At 49.5% G+C, this 14397-nt stretch overlaps 1 long non-coding RNA gene across 1 annotated transcript; it reads right to left on the bottom strand.

The window, feature by feature from the left end:
* Nucleotides 1–12602: 12602 nt before the first annotated feature.
* Nucleotides 12603–14308, bottom strand: LOC125619929. Its single transcript, XR_007351486.1, has 2 exons — nucleotides 14134–14308; nucleotides 12603–13481 (listed from the first exon to the last, which is right to left on the bottom strand). It is a non-coding gene; the product is annotated as an uncharacterized LOC125619929 (long non-coding RNA).
* Nucleotides 14309–14397: the final 89 nt, after the last annotated feature.

Genomic DNA, 14397 nt, shown 5'->3' with positions numbered 1-14397 from the left:
TTATATAGCTGGATCTTATAGTCCTTAATATTATGCAGTGTTAGCTTTTTTTGGATTTGACTTTCTTTCTTTCTTTTTTTTTAACATTCTTGCAGGGATTTTGTTTTTGAGAGTTTCTTTTTTTTCCCTAGAGCCAAATTCCCAGTTTTTCATTTTAACAGAGCTGATCATTTACAATTCATTTCAGAATAGGTGAAATTCTTCAGCAGCACTCTCCTAGCCCTGCCTGTCACTCCCTGAACTCACATGGTGCCAGTGTGCAGGGAAGACTATGGGCTCCCCTGCTGTTGGGTCAGCCACTGCCATCCGTGAGCCTCACAGCTGCTGCAGGCACAGGGGAGCCCAGGGTGCTCCAGGAAGCCACATGGAAGACACAGGACATGTGGTTATAAGGTGCCTCCAGTCAAGTGACTGTATCTGGCACTGCAGATGAATTCCTGATGACTGGCTTCGTTACTGTTCCATCGTTCTAGTAAAAAATAATCTGCAAGGATTTTGTCAAAGAAAAGCTTTGCCACAAGTGGCACCCTCTGCTCTCTGAGCTCCAAGGTCAGAACGCTGGTGAGTGTTCCAGCAGGTCTGGAGCTCCATCAACGGCTTGAACACAGGTCTAGAGATGACACGTGGGTGTGAGGGGAAGCAAAATGTCCTGCTTTATAGCCAATGATTCCAAGAGGACATTTTCCCAGCAGTAGAAGACCATGCCACCTTTACATGTTGGTATGGACTTCAGCCTGTCCACCCAGCTGTAAGTGGAGCAGCAACAGGAGAGGCAGGAGAAGCGCCCTTCCATGCTCCCTCCGTGCGCTGGGATCTGCAGCAAGTCTGATGTTGCCGCAGTCCGGCTGCAGCAAAATAACCGGGGGGTGACGAGCAACTTGTGTAGGTTGATACAGCAGGAGTGGGAGCCGTTTATTGTAGGACAGGAGGGGTCTATCTACATTCCACACAGCTTATCTAATTAACATAAACTAGATACAGCAGTCAACCCATCAGGAATCTCCACACTTAATGGCTCGCTGGCGCCACCTCACAAACCACTCCCCCTGGCAAAATACCAGCCGCCATCCAGACTCGTTTACAGACCCTAACATGATGTGGTGACATTTTCCACCACTACGGCATGAAGGGATATTCTTTTCTTTAAGGCTAATAGAAGAAGGCAAGAAATAAGTGATGGAGGCAAGGCAGGATTTAGAGAGGAAGAAAAGAGATGTGAAAATCACCTGGAAATCAGTCAGTGATGGTGGAGAGAACATAGCATTACAAAAGTTAGGGTCCTTATATTGAGAAGGAGAATCATCAAGACTTACTCTGCAAAAGGTTTAAGAAAGAGCAGGGAGATCTCTAACTCGGTTTTTTTCCATTCGCTTTGCTGTTTCAAACGCCCAGCTTCATTGCGAACAGTGTGATCGGTTGGTGGGGTAACAAATGGCTTGAGACTGTTGTGGGGCTCAACCTCAGGAACAGAAGGCTCTGCCTCCCCTCTGCTGCTGCAGACAGTGGCCAAGCCTCTGAGCACACAGTGTGGCTCCCTCTTCCTCACCCCACTGAGAGGCTGGAGCCAGACATATAGCAAGAGGGCACACGCTGAAATCCAGAGACAGAGGCACTGCTTTTACAGATAAGTCCTGTGACAAAAGCAGGTGGCACCTTTCCTCCAATCCCTTGGAAGCAGTGACCCAAGGCACAGAAAGGAAGCAGAGCCTAGCAGAAGAGACTGCGCCAACTCTGCTGGCAGCCGAGGACTGTGTGGTGCTGGCTTCAGGAGGCACAGGGGAGACGTGCCTCCTGCCTTTCTCCTCTTCTGCCTTCCACTTCTGGTCTTCCTTTCCTTTGCATGTTGGGGCGAAATAGCAGTAAATAGGGAGCTTCCCTCCTCTCTCCTCTGGCCTCCTCCTCCTCTGGCTGGAGCGTCCTGGGCCTGCATGTAGAGGTGCATTTTAACATACATATGTGCACACACGCACACACACATGCTTATTGTGCTACTTAAAATTGACTTCAAGGTACAGGAAATGTGGAGAACATGGTGTCATGGAAAAGGCAGAGGGGGATGATGGCAGCTGCCAGGTCAGATCTCAGCTCTCCCCAGACCCAGGGGACTGTGAGCTCTGCTCCCAGGCTTTGTAAACCTCGATTGTCACACGTGTGCTGTTAATAATGATGATTATGGTGAAAGTGCCTGCTAGAGTTTGGATATTTGGTGTCCCCCAAAAGCTCATGTGTGAGGCAATGCAAGAAGGTTCACAGGGGAAGTGATTAGATCATGAGCGCCTTACCTCATCCATGGAGTAACCGTCCGCAGGTAGGACGTGGCTAGAGGAAATAGGCCACTGGGGGTGTGCCTTGGAGGTTTGTATTTTGTCCCTTGTGAGCAGAGCTCTCTCTGCTTCTGGCTGCCATGTCCTGAGCTGCTCTTCTCCATCTCACACTCTGCCATGATGCTCTGCCTCATCTTGGCCAGAGCAGCGGAGTTGGCCGAGTGTGGACTGAGCCTCTGCGACCATGAGACAAATATACTTTTCCTCCTCTGATGGCTCACCAGGACTTTTGGTCACAGCTGTGCAAAGCTGACAAACACAGTGCCCTAATAACATTGTTGTGCGCCAAACATGGTGCCAAGAATTTTGTGTTATCTAGTTTAATCCCCACAAGGACCTTGGAGTTACTATTATTTTATAGATAAGGAGCCTGAGATTTAGAAAAGGAGCACGCAGCTGGTAAGTGGCAGGAGCAGAAGTATGGTTGGGCTTGAATTCAAAACCCTATGTTCTTCTGTAGACTGACTTGTAAGTGTTCACCTGTGGGAGGCCAACTAGCACGTGATGGTGTCTGACTCCCCCACTGACCAGTGCGGCGTCCAGTGGTCATGCTGTGGTCTGAATAGCCCGGTCTTCTGGAGTGCGAGCGAGCGACTATGTCTTCGTGCATGGGCGTGCCTTCCTAGATCCCCAAGGGTCAAGCTACGCTCACCTGTTCCTTTGTGATATTATCCCCTTGCCCTGTTTGGGACAGAATGTTCCATGGAAATGCCTTCTATGTGTCCCCTTCTCTTACTCTGCCCTTGGGTGTGGCCCACCTAGATGTCAGTCAACCTGCTGACAGCAGACCTCATGAAGCTAGACTCAGCCCCTGGAAACCTGACCCCTGGCCTCATTTGAATGGCTTCTCCTCAATATAAGGGGTCAGCATGTGCTCTCTCTCTCTTCCTGTGGACTCTTAAGGTCAGAGGAGCTGTCACAGGACCCAAAGAAAAAGGTATTTTTGTCTCTTGTGTGGTTATTTCATGTAGCCCAATTAGCCCAGTTCCCCTGGAGTGACCCTGAGTGTTTTCGTCGGGAGCAAATTCAGAACCCTATATTCTTCTGTAGACTGACTTGTAAGTGTTCACCACCGGATGCCTCCCTACCTCCAGACACACACACCCAACAGGTGGCTGGACATCTCCACTTAGATGTCCCACAGAACATCATTGAAGCAACACCCGCACTTCAGTTCCTGCTCTCGTTCCTGGTCCCCAATCCCTCAGTAGCACCATTAGTCACCAACTGCCAGGTCAGAAGCCTGAGAGCAGTTGTCGCCAGGGGGCAAAGTTGTGACGTATGCAGTTGAGGGGGAAAAATAAAGAATGTCCGTGTGCCTCTGCCTTTGCCAATGCTTTATTCACTTAAATCATTCAATACAATTTCACTCTAGGTTCTTAATCAAGAAAACAACACTCCTTAATGCTAGGCACTGCAATAGACATAATCAATTCACAGCAAACAATTCTAGATTAATTCTAAGCACTGCAAACACACTTAATCATGAGAGGCTATTGACAGACATTCTCCCTGCATGCTAAGTTCAAAAGTCTCAAGTCTTAGGCTTTAAGTCCAGCAGATGCGCACTCACTCAGACCGTGGTGACCAGGTCCGGAACCAAGGCAGGATTCTCCTGGTGTAGAGTGGACGACCAGTTGAGAAGAGGGTTGTAGGGAGAAGTTGCATCTCTCACCAGGGTCCTGACAAGATGGTAGAGTCTGAGGGCAGTGAGGATCATGCAGTGGATCAGGAAAAGGATGACAAGTGATGGGATGTCAGGTCCTCATGAGGCTCTCTAGCACGAGTGCATCCTTGTTTCAGCTGGCTGAGTCTCTGTTCATTTGCTCTATTATTTATTTATTTTTAATTTTTTAAATTGATTTTTTAAAAATAAATGACTGTGAAATCATTACAATTCTTATTACACATATACAGCACAATTTTTCATATCTGCTTGTATATAAAGTATGTTCACACCAATTCCTGTCTTCATACATGTACTTTGGATAATGATGTCCATCACATTCCACTGTCCTTGTTAGCCCCCTGCCCCCTCCCTTCCCCTCCCACCCCTCTGCTCTATCTAGAGTTCATCTATTCCTCCCATGCTCCCTCTCCCTACCCCACTATGAATCAGCCTCCTCGTATCAGAGAAAAAAAACAGCATTTGGATTTTTGGGATTGGCTAACTTCACTTAGCATTATATTCTACAAGTCCATCAATTTACCTGCAAATGCCATGATTTCACTCTTTTATTGCTGAATAACATTCCACTGTGTATATATAACACATTTTCTTCATCCATTCATCTACTGAAGGGCATCTAGGTTGCTTCCACAGTTTAGCTATTGAGAATTGTGCTGCTATAAACATTGATGTGGATAGCTGGGTCAAAGGGTGGTTCCATTCCCACTTTTCCAAGGAATCTCCATACTGCTCTCCATATTGGCTGCACGAATTTGCAGTCCCACCAGCAGTGTATGAGCGTGCCATTTTCCCCACCTCCTCACCGGGCTCCGTTATTCATATTACACTTTGGGGCTTTTGACCCCCCTTTCAATCCTCATCAGCTACCACTGGATTTCTCAGTGACATCATTTACCCTGGGGTCAGAAACATCTGGTCTAGTGGTCTCCACCCTGATCTTCTCCTTTCCCTCTTGTCAGAGCTTCACTTTGAGGGTGGGGAAGTGACTTGTTTATGTCTGAGGCCATACTGGAGGGCTCTGTGGGTGTGCGTGCTGAGACTGCAGGTTTCAAACTAGAGTTTTTAAAATAGAGTTGCTTAGGCTCAGGCCTAAAGCCATCATCAAAGCAGTTGACGGTATTCTCCGTCTTGTCCCCTGCCTCTTGTTCCATTGGTCCACCTGTAGTCCTCTACGTCACTGTCTTTGCTTAGGCCATCACGTGCTCTCACCTGGATTGTTGCCAACAGTGCCCCAACAGAGCCATCCACCGTCCTGCCCCTTCCTGCCTCCATCTTTTCACCAATCCTGGTCTTTCTGGAAAAGCACCATTGTGTCATTCCTGTGTTAATCCCTCATGCCTCTCCAGTGCCTTCAAGGGACCTGCCTGGGCTCAGGCCACATTTCCCACATGCAAGAGGACCTGACCCCCAGGGCCTCTGGAGGCCCGAACTTCTCCTCCTGTCCTCAGGGCTGGGCGGGCGCCATCTCAACTGCAGAACAGGCCATGTCCCTTCTGACCTGTTCCCATGGCAGCCTGCGTCTCCCCAGAGAAAAAGCCACTGGTTTTGAGTGCAGGTTCTCTGAGACCAGGAGCTGACATGCTTTTTATGCAAAAGGCCAGGTGACGTGTATTTTGAGCTTTGCAGGCCTCAAGATCTCAGCTCTGCCATTAGAGTGCAAAAGCAAACAGAGATCAGAATAGTGAAAAGTGCCCAAGTTCCAAGGAAGTTTCATTGATGGACCTTGGGGATTTGAATTTTGTATGTCTCAAAATATTGTTTTTCTTTTTGTGTTTTTTTTAACCATTTAAAAAGGTAAGCAGGTGTGTGGTCCAGAGTTTTCCTACAGGCTATGATTTGCCAATCCCTGTGCTATTCCATATTCTTTAAACAGCCAGGGCAGTGTCTCACCCAACTCTGTGTCCACAGTGCTTAGTCCAGTGTCCAACTCATAGTAGGTGCTTAATAAACACCACCTGACACTATCCTCAGTGCTTACTCCAGTACCCAACTCATAGTAGGTACCTAACAGACACCACCTGACACTATCCACAGTGCTTACTCCAGTACCCAACTCATAGTAGGTGCTTAACAAATACCATCTATGCTATCCATAATGCTTAGTTCATTACCCAACTTAGGGTAGCAGCTAAACAAACACTGTTGAATAAATTAGACCTACCCAGATAGTTGGGATCCAGACCTGAGTCAAGGACAGGGCAGTGTGATGTCATATATACCACGAGGTACACCGGGTGACATCACACAGGGGCTGGAGCTGAAGTGGGTAGTAGCTCAGGGCAGGAGATTCAAGACGCTGGACAAGGAACTCTAGAGACACCTTGACATGGGGCCTTGGTGGAAACTGGACCCGTCTTCACTGTCACTAGTTCCTGCTCCACTTGGCCCACTTGTGATACCGCCTCACATGTTGATACCGCCCTAGAGAAGCACACCAAGGAAGCATGTAAAGCAGGGGGGGTTTATTAAAAAGGGGTAACCTGGGGCTGGGGCTCAGTGGTGCAGCGCTTGCCTTGCATGGGTGAGGTGCTGGGTTCCATCCTCAGCACCACATAAAACGAGAAATAAAATCAAGGTATGGTGTCCATCTACAACTTAAAAAAATATTTTTAAAAAACCGGGAGAGGGGGGTAATGACTTCTCCCAGGAGGGAGAAGGGGGTCATAGCTGGTATCCTGGTCTCCCAAGAAGTGAGCGGTCCTGCCTTTTTTATAGGTCTTGGGGTTCCTTTGTTTTCTTCTAGGCTGGAGGGGCCAAGGTGGTATGATCTGAGCAGGAACGGGGTGTACTTAACAGCTCCCTTTAGGAGGGACAGTCCCTGGGCAGGTTACCTTAGCAGCAGGATGGCGCAGGGGCAGGTTATCTTGTTAAGGAATTAGCCCTTCAACCCCTCTCCAATTTCCCAGACTCACTCAAATTCGCCTCCTTGATGGACCTGACTGGATTTACAAGTCTATACTGACTGTCTAACTCTGGCTTCACTTGTACCCTGCTTTCCATCAGCCCATTTAACCTGGCTTGGTTTGCTGTGCGTCTCATTTAGAGTAGCCCATGTTTTGTCATTTAATAATGTGAAAGGAAAGCCAGTGACTGGGAGACGGGCGAGCGAGAAATGAAAGATGGAGGCCAGGCAGAGATACACAGCTCTGACAAATAAAGGCCATCTCTCTAGAGTGCAGAGAGGCACACAGACTCGGGGTTCAGGGCTTTTATGGGGCAGGCTCAGGGATGAGAGCCAGGCTGGTCCTAACGTGGTGGTGAAGGGTGGGGTTGGTATGAGGGAGTGGTGAACCCTGGGCGGGTGGGAAAGCAAAAATTCTCTTAAAATGGTGGCTGTTTTATACATAATGGAATATTACTCAGCATTAAGAAAAGAACAAAATCATGGCATTTGCAGGTAAATGAATGGCGTTGAAGAAGATAATGCTAAGTGAAGTCAGCCAATCCCCAAAAAACAAATTCCGAATGTTTTCTCTGATATAAGGGAGGTCGACTCATAGTGGGGTAGGGAGGGAGAGCATGGGAGGATTAAATTAATTCTAGATAGAAAAGAGGGGTGGGAGGGAAAGGGGGGGGAAGGAGATTAGCAAGGATGGTGGAATGTGGTGGTCATTATTATACAAAGTACATGTCTGAAGACTTGAATTGGGTGTCAACATACCTTATATACAAACTGAGATATGAAAAATTGTGGTATATATGTATATTAAGAATTGTAATGCAAAAAAAATTACATGTATAATGGCATAAATTGGTGTGAACGTACTTTATATACAGAGATATGAAAGACTGTGCTTTATATGTGTAATAACGATTGTAATGCATTCCACTGTTGTCCTGTATTTTTTTAAAAATAAATCAATTAAAAAAAGGAAAAACTGGATAAAAAAAATACGTTTTACTGGGCTGGGGTTGTGGCTCAATGGTAGAGTGTGTGCCTAGCACATGAGAGGCCCTGGGTTCGATCCTCGGCACCATATAAAAATAAATAAAATAAAGGTATTTTGTCTAACTAACGATAAATACTTAAAAAAAAATAACACCTTTTAAAAAATGGTGGCTGTCACTTAAGATGGCCTTCCAGAAGCTAAGCAAGGACCTTACATCCTCCCCCCACCCGCTTTTTGTTTGTTATTGGGTCCCCTTAAGGGACAGGGGCATAGATGGATCTTCTATTACTTCTTCCTGCTGGGAAGGGGCAGCATCTGGACCCTTGTGAGGGGTGTGGGGTGTCATGGAGGCAGTGGAGAGGGCGGGAGGTGCTGGGCGACGCTGACTCTGGATGGCCCAGTTTGGTGACGGGTTGGAAGTCCTGTGACAGAAGCTGTTCACAGTTTGGTTACAGATCCTGGGCACCTCATCTTGAATAAATCTAATGGCGCGGGGGGGGGCAAGCATTAGCAAAAGGCCTGTGGCAAGGAGAGAGGTCAGGAAAGGAAGTGCCCACTGGAGAAGGGGGTTCTTAGCTGCCGTCCTTCAGACCCAATGGCAGTGGGAAGCTCTGAGGCCTAGAGGAGATCAGAGATACAGGGGGCATTAGTAATGAAGTTCCCTGGGTGGTAAGGAATCCGCTCTCCTTCCAGATAGCAGAGTGGGAGAGAAGCATGTGGACGGGGTATTTAGAGTCAGTGTGGACATGGAGGGAGGCTCCCTTTGCCCAAGTGAAGGCTCTGGTGAGGGCGACCAGTTCAGCCTGCTGATTGGATGTGTTTTGGGGGAGGAAGCTCTTCCACAACCGAGGTTAGACTGTAGCAGACCCTGCCCCACGGACTCCCTCCTGCAGGAAGGAGGAGCCATCTGTGGGCCATGTGTATATGACCTGGAGCAAGGGGCCTTCCTGTGTGTGGGAGGGGTGTGGGAGAAGCTCCTCCAGAGTTCCCATGCATGAATGGGTGAGAGGAGAGGGGGGAGAGTCCTGAGGGGTGGGGAGGAGAGTAGCAGGGTTTAAAGGTGAGCACCTGTGCAAAGTAAGACTGGGAACTTGCACCAGGGAAACCTGTAGAGATAAAAGGCGACTGGGGGTAAGGAACGTAAGCCCTGGTAGGTGAGGAGACTCTTTAGGTGAGTGGGGCACCAAAGGTCTGTTTCTTTCGACTCATGAATGAGTAGAGAGGCTGCGGCCAACATTGGTAGGCAAGGGGCCCTTCCCTGAACAGTAGGGTCAAGACCCCTCAATAGCTAAGCCACAGGGGCAAAGGTTGGCCCCAGCCTGTGTCCGAGGACTCCTAGAGCAAATCCCTGCTCTTCAGCTATGTAAAGGTGAAATGTGCTTGTAAGATAGGCAGATAGAGAGGGTTTTGAAGTCATTCTCCCGTGTTGTAGCCAAGGGAAAAGTTAAATTGACACCTTTTCCCCTTGGGCCTCTCACCAAGCTGAGTCTGTCCTTCGTATTTCAATGTCAGCTTCAGTGTGGCCGTGGCCAGGGAGATGGCTGCCCAGGGCTTCACAAGGTAGGAGAGCTCTGGGTCCATTGTTTGCCTAGAAGTAGGGTCTCTGGAGGAATCCAGAGCTTTAGTGGCAGGTAGAAGGTGGGTTGGGGAGCAAGAGGAGCAAAGGGAAGGCTTAGAGTGGGGAAAGGAGAAAGCCTGCACATAGGGATTTCCTTCCATTTTCCTGAGCACTCACAAAAGTCATGAAGATTGGAAGGTTGAATTGGTCCATGGGCCTTTAGATCAGGAGCCAAACAGAGTCGGGCTAAGTGGGCAAGGAGGTGGGCGAGGAGGCAGCCGAGAGGAGAGTCAGATGGGATTTGGGGGTTTCCCATGGTGAGTTGGAGTCTGGGACTGAGAGAAGGGAGTCACCCACTACTTCCCTAGTCCTGGTCTCTGCCCATAGAGAGTCTTGGTTGCTTGGTGAAAGATCTGACAAAGAGACCAGGGCTTCCATGAGCTGTGCTCAGGAGCTGAGAACCAAGACCTGAGAGTGAACTCGCCAAGGTAAAGGAATGGGCGAGAATCTTGGTGCTGGGCCAAGATCTAAGTTCTAGAGAGGACACTTGTCACTGCCGCCTCTAGGAGTGGAGGGGAGGGGCAAAGTCACTTACCCAGATGAGGCCTGCGTGGGGATGAAGAAGGGCGCTGCGTGAATGGAGGAAGGTGTGTGGTCATTGTCCTGGGCCCTCGGGCCAGGGTCCCAAAGCGGCTCCGATCCCCGGAGGGGAGAGCAAAGCTGGTGGGAGAACATGATGGAGTCACTGGCATCAGTGAAGACAAGTGCCCAGGACTAGTCACACACACGCCTGGGCTAAGAAGCGGCTTGTGTCGGGAGCCTGACAGGCTGCTCTGCGAAGGAGAGGGACGCAGCAGCAAGGAGGGAGAGTGGGCATTGTGACTGGGCAGAAAAGGGAGGGGGTCTTGAATGATTGAACGGGCTCCTGGTGTGAAGCATCCCAGACAGTAGGGTCCACCTCAGAAGGAGGCAATGGGAAGGGCACTGGCAGGTGGAATTGGGGACGGTCCTCAGGTCAGGGTGAGGGTCAGGGGAGCGGCAGGGGGTCTGGATGGAAGTGAATATGAGGGAAGGAGGAAAGCATAGTCCCCAACTTTGTGAGGATGTCCCTTCCCATAAGGGGAACAGGGCACTGTGGAATGACCAAAAAGGAGAGGGTAAAAACTAGAGAGCCCAAGGCACAAACAAGGCCAGGTGTCTGTAAGGGTTGCTAGTCCCAGAACTCCTTGAGGACTGAATATGTAGCCCTGGAGTCCAGGAGGAAGGAGACAGGCCCGCACAGCTACCCTGGGTTCCCGTGGAGGGATGGCAGTGTCCGGTGATGGGGACCCGGGCCTCCTTGGTTCTCTGTAGCCAGTCCTGAGAGTTGGAAAGGAGAACCAGAAGAGCAGGGTGGCCAGGGGCCATTATGGACTCAGGGACAATCAATGACCCAGGGTCCCCCCTGATGGTTCTTAGGATAAGGGCCCAGAAGCTTGTGAGGCTTAGGACATGTGCAAGCCCAGGGACCCATCTGACCACATTTAAAACAGGGTCCAGGCAGTCCCAAGGGACCTTCCAAGGGCCAGTGGAACCAGGGACAGATGCTGAGGCTGGACGGACAGCTTGAGCGAGCATCTGATATTTCTGCTTCCAGGCCTTCTCGTCTCTCCCATTACACACCTTAAAGGCCACACCCAGAACCCCAGCTCGGGGAGTTAGGGGTCCCCTCTCGAGGCACCTTAGTTTGGCCTTAATATTGGGAAAACTCTGGGAGAAAAAGTAGGTCATTAGTAGTGGTCTCCCATCTGGAGTGTCAGGAGGCAGATTAGTGTACTGTAATAAAGCCTGGGTCAGGGGGTCTGAAAATGTAGAGTTTCATTCTTAACTTGGAGGACTCCCTGGAGCTTTTCATAATTGATAGCCTTATGGGCCGCCTTTCTAAGTCCTGCCATGAGGCAAGTAATGAGTTGGTTTCTACTAGTTACTCCTCCAGGTGAATCATAATCCCAGATGGGGTCCCGATCAGGGACCACTTCAGTGCCCATCGGATGGGCAGGGGAGGGCTGATGTACCTCATCAGCATAATTTCTAGCTTGCTCCCAGACTCTCCTGTGCTCCTCAGGCAGGAGGGTGTTAGGCAAGGTCATATGGACATCGTGGGAGGTTAAATCATATGATTGGGTCAGATATTGGGACTCTTTGATATATGTGGGGGGGCTTGAAGTATAGGGTCCAGGCCACTTTTCTATCTGTGAAAGATCTGACAAAGAGAAAGGCACATGAACCGGATGACAGCGTCTACCCCAGCCAGCTTGCATAGAGGGCACAGAGATGCGGGTTGGGCAGTGGCAGCCCATGAAGTCAGTACCAAGAGGAAAGGATGGAGGGGCCGAGGGGACAATTGCTGCGGTGGCTTCATCAGAAAGAGGGTTGTGCCATGGTGAGGGCTCATCTGCTAGGTTGAAGGAGGAGGTGTCCTGGGTAGGATTTTCTGTCCCTTTGGAGGCAGGCGTAGGGTAGGTGAGAGCTAAGAGGACTTGTGCGTGAGGACAAGAGTTGCAGAGAGAGGGCTCAGAACACAGAAAGGAGAAGGCCTGAATGTATGATATCTCTTTCCATTTTCCTGAATGCTCACAATAGTTGAAAAGATCCCTGATAATATTGGGATCTAGAGTGCCATTAAGCAGCCCTGTAGAGTCATTATCCACAAGATATTGAGGCCACATCTGATTGCACAAGTGGATAAGTTTCGGGGGGGGTTAGGTCCAGGGTGAGAGAGAGCTCAAAACCCAGGACCCAAATAAAAGATGACCTATAGACTCGGTTGACAGTAGGGATCAGCTGTAGCTGTGAAGCTGTGGCTGGGGGTGCCCCAGACCACACAGTAACCCTGGGAGTGCCGAATGTTTCAAGAATCCTTTAGGTTAACTGGAGACAGCTGTCTTATGTGCAATGTCCAGTGGTGGGTGCAGAGAGGTCATTTAGCAGAATGGAGGACGTGGTCCCATGATGGAATTCAAACTGGGGCCTAGGGATGCTTAGTGACCCCAAAGAGGGGAGCGGGCACATTGGGGAACCCAACTCTGGGTTTCGGTACCAATGTAAGGAAAGTGAGAAACTGGGAGACAGGCGAGCAAGAAATGAAAGCAGAGACCAGGCAGAGACACACACGAGAGTTTATTTATCAGAGCCATCTCTCCATAAATAAATAAATAAAGGCCATCTCTCCATAGATGGAGAGAGGCAAAACAGGCTTGGGTTTGGGACTTTTATGGGGCAGGCTCAGGTATTAGAGCCAGGCCAGTCCTCATGCCAGTGGTGAAGGGTGGGGTTGCTATGAGGGAGAAGTGAGCCTTTCTCAGAAAAGCCCTTGGGTGGGAAAGTAAAATTCTTCTTAAAAGGGGGGCTGTCATTTAAGATGGCCTTCCAGATGCTTACCAAGGACCTTACGTAATGGAAAAAAAAAAAAAAAAAAAAAGCTTCTTCAAAACTGTTTTTGGAATTATGGAATTAGAAACTCCAGACTGAGCTGCATAGATGCTTAGAGCACCTGGGCTCTGACCTCAGAGGCCCATGAGAAGGAATCTTGAGTGCTGTCAGGGAACCACTTCTCTTTCCATGTAGTCTTATGCTCACTTGTTCTGCTTTCTTTCCCCTTTAAAGCTTAGAGCAGGACCCTGAAGGGCAGAGACCAGGACCCTGCCTTCCCTGACCCACCTGACCCACCTGCTGTCAGGCTGTGGTTACCTGGGTGATGGAGTGGTTGCACAGGGAATGTCAGAGGCTTGGCAATAGGGCTGGTGGCCCGTGGCAGGCTGAGAAATCACCTGGCCCTCACAGTGGAAGGCAGTGGCCACCACAGGAATAAGGTCAGTCATAAAAGAGGTGAGCCCTTGGGGCCAGGAGAATGGAAGCAAACTGAAGCCCAGTGTCCATTTCAGAGGAACAAGAGGACTGTGTTGAGCACTCCAGCTGCTGGTGAAACCATAGGGCCAGGCAGCACCTCAGTAAGTCCAGAGCTCAGATGTCACACAGTCCTAGAAGATGGGGGAAACAGCAGATTGGAGGGACACCAAAGTGCCAACGAACAGGTGAATGTGAGCAGGAAGCACTGGCATGACTTCCAACTAGCTTTAAGAATAGTGGCTCATTTTATGTTCTGAAGGAGCTGCCGTCTGTTAACCTACTGAATGATTAGTTCACACTCAATGCTCACTGAATATGGAGTTGATTTAAAGTCTTTTCCAGCGTCACCATGTAGGAACTGGAAACCACAGCTGCCAGTCCTGGTGTCAGACAGTGGGCCTCTGAGCCAGGGCTGAGGATGAATTTACAATCCAGACAGCTGTGCAGGGCCAGTGAGCAGGCCAGCCATCAAGAGGCCCGATGTTTCCCACCCTTGCTGCCATAGCTGTCCTCCTCTCTGAGCTGAACTGTGACATGACCACCTCTACCAGCACTCTTACAAGCCATACAAGCCAGACTTCATAAATCCATCTTATGAGGAATATGAGAAGCAAAGCAAGACTTTAGCACGGATTTTCAAGCCTCGTCAATGCTGAAGCCATGAGACTGGTCACCATAGCTTAAAATCTCATGGAGCGGGGAAAGGAGTCAGAAGCTTGAACTGACTTAAAATTCCTGCACAATTCCTCAGTCACCTCCGCAGTGTTCCCTTATGAGTCTTACCTAGTGGCGCATCAGCAAGGAATGTGTAGTAGCTTTAATTTTCGGTAGCCCAGAAGAAAGCACATTTTGAAAAACAAATCCCAGTGCGGATTGTTTTGTAAACGTTGAGTAGCGCACAGGGCAGCGAAATCGATGGGCTCAAGACCTTCTGCTGACAGCGCGGTGGTCCGGCCTCCAGCCACATCTGAGCCTCCCCACACTGGCCTGTTGCTGGTCCCAACCATACCAGAGTTTGGGGTGGTTGCTAGGCTCTCTGACCTGTCT

Source organism: Marmota marmota, unplaced genomic scaffold (assembly GCF_001458135.2).
Source record: "Marmota marmota marmota unplaced genomic scaffold, marMar, whole genome shotgun sequence".
Classification (NCBI taxonomy): domain Eukaryota; kingdom Metazoa; phylum Chordata; class Mammalia; order Rodentia; family Sciuridae; genus Marmota; species Marmota marmota.
Note: the sequence above shows the minus strand (reverse complement) of the source record. Positions and strands in the feature narration are given on the sequence as shown.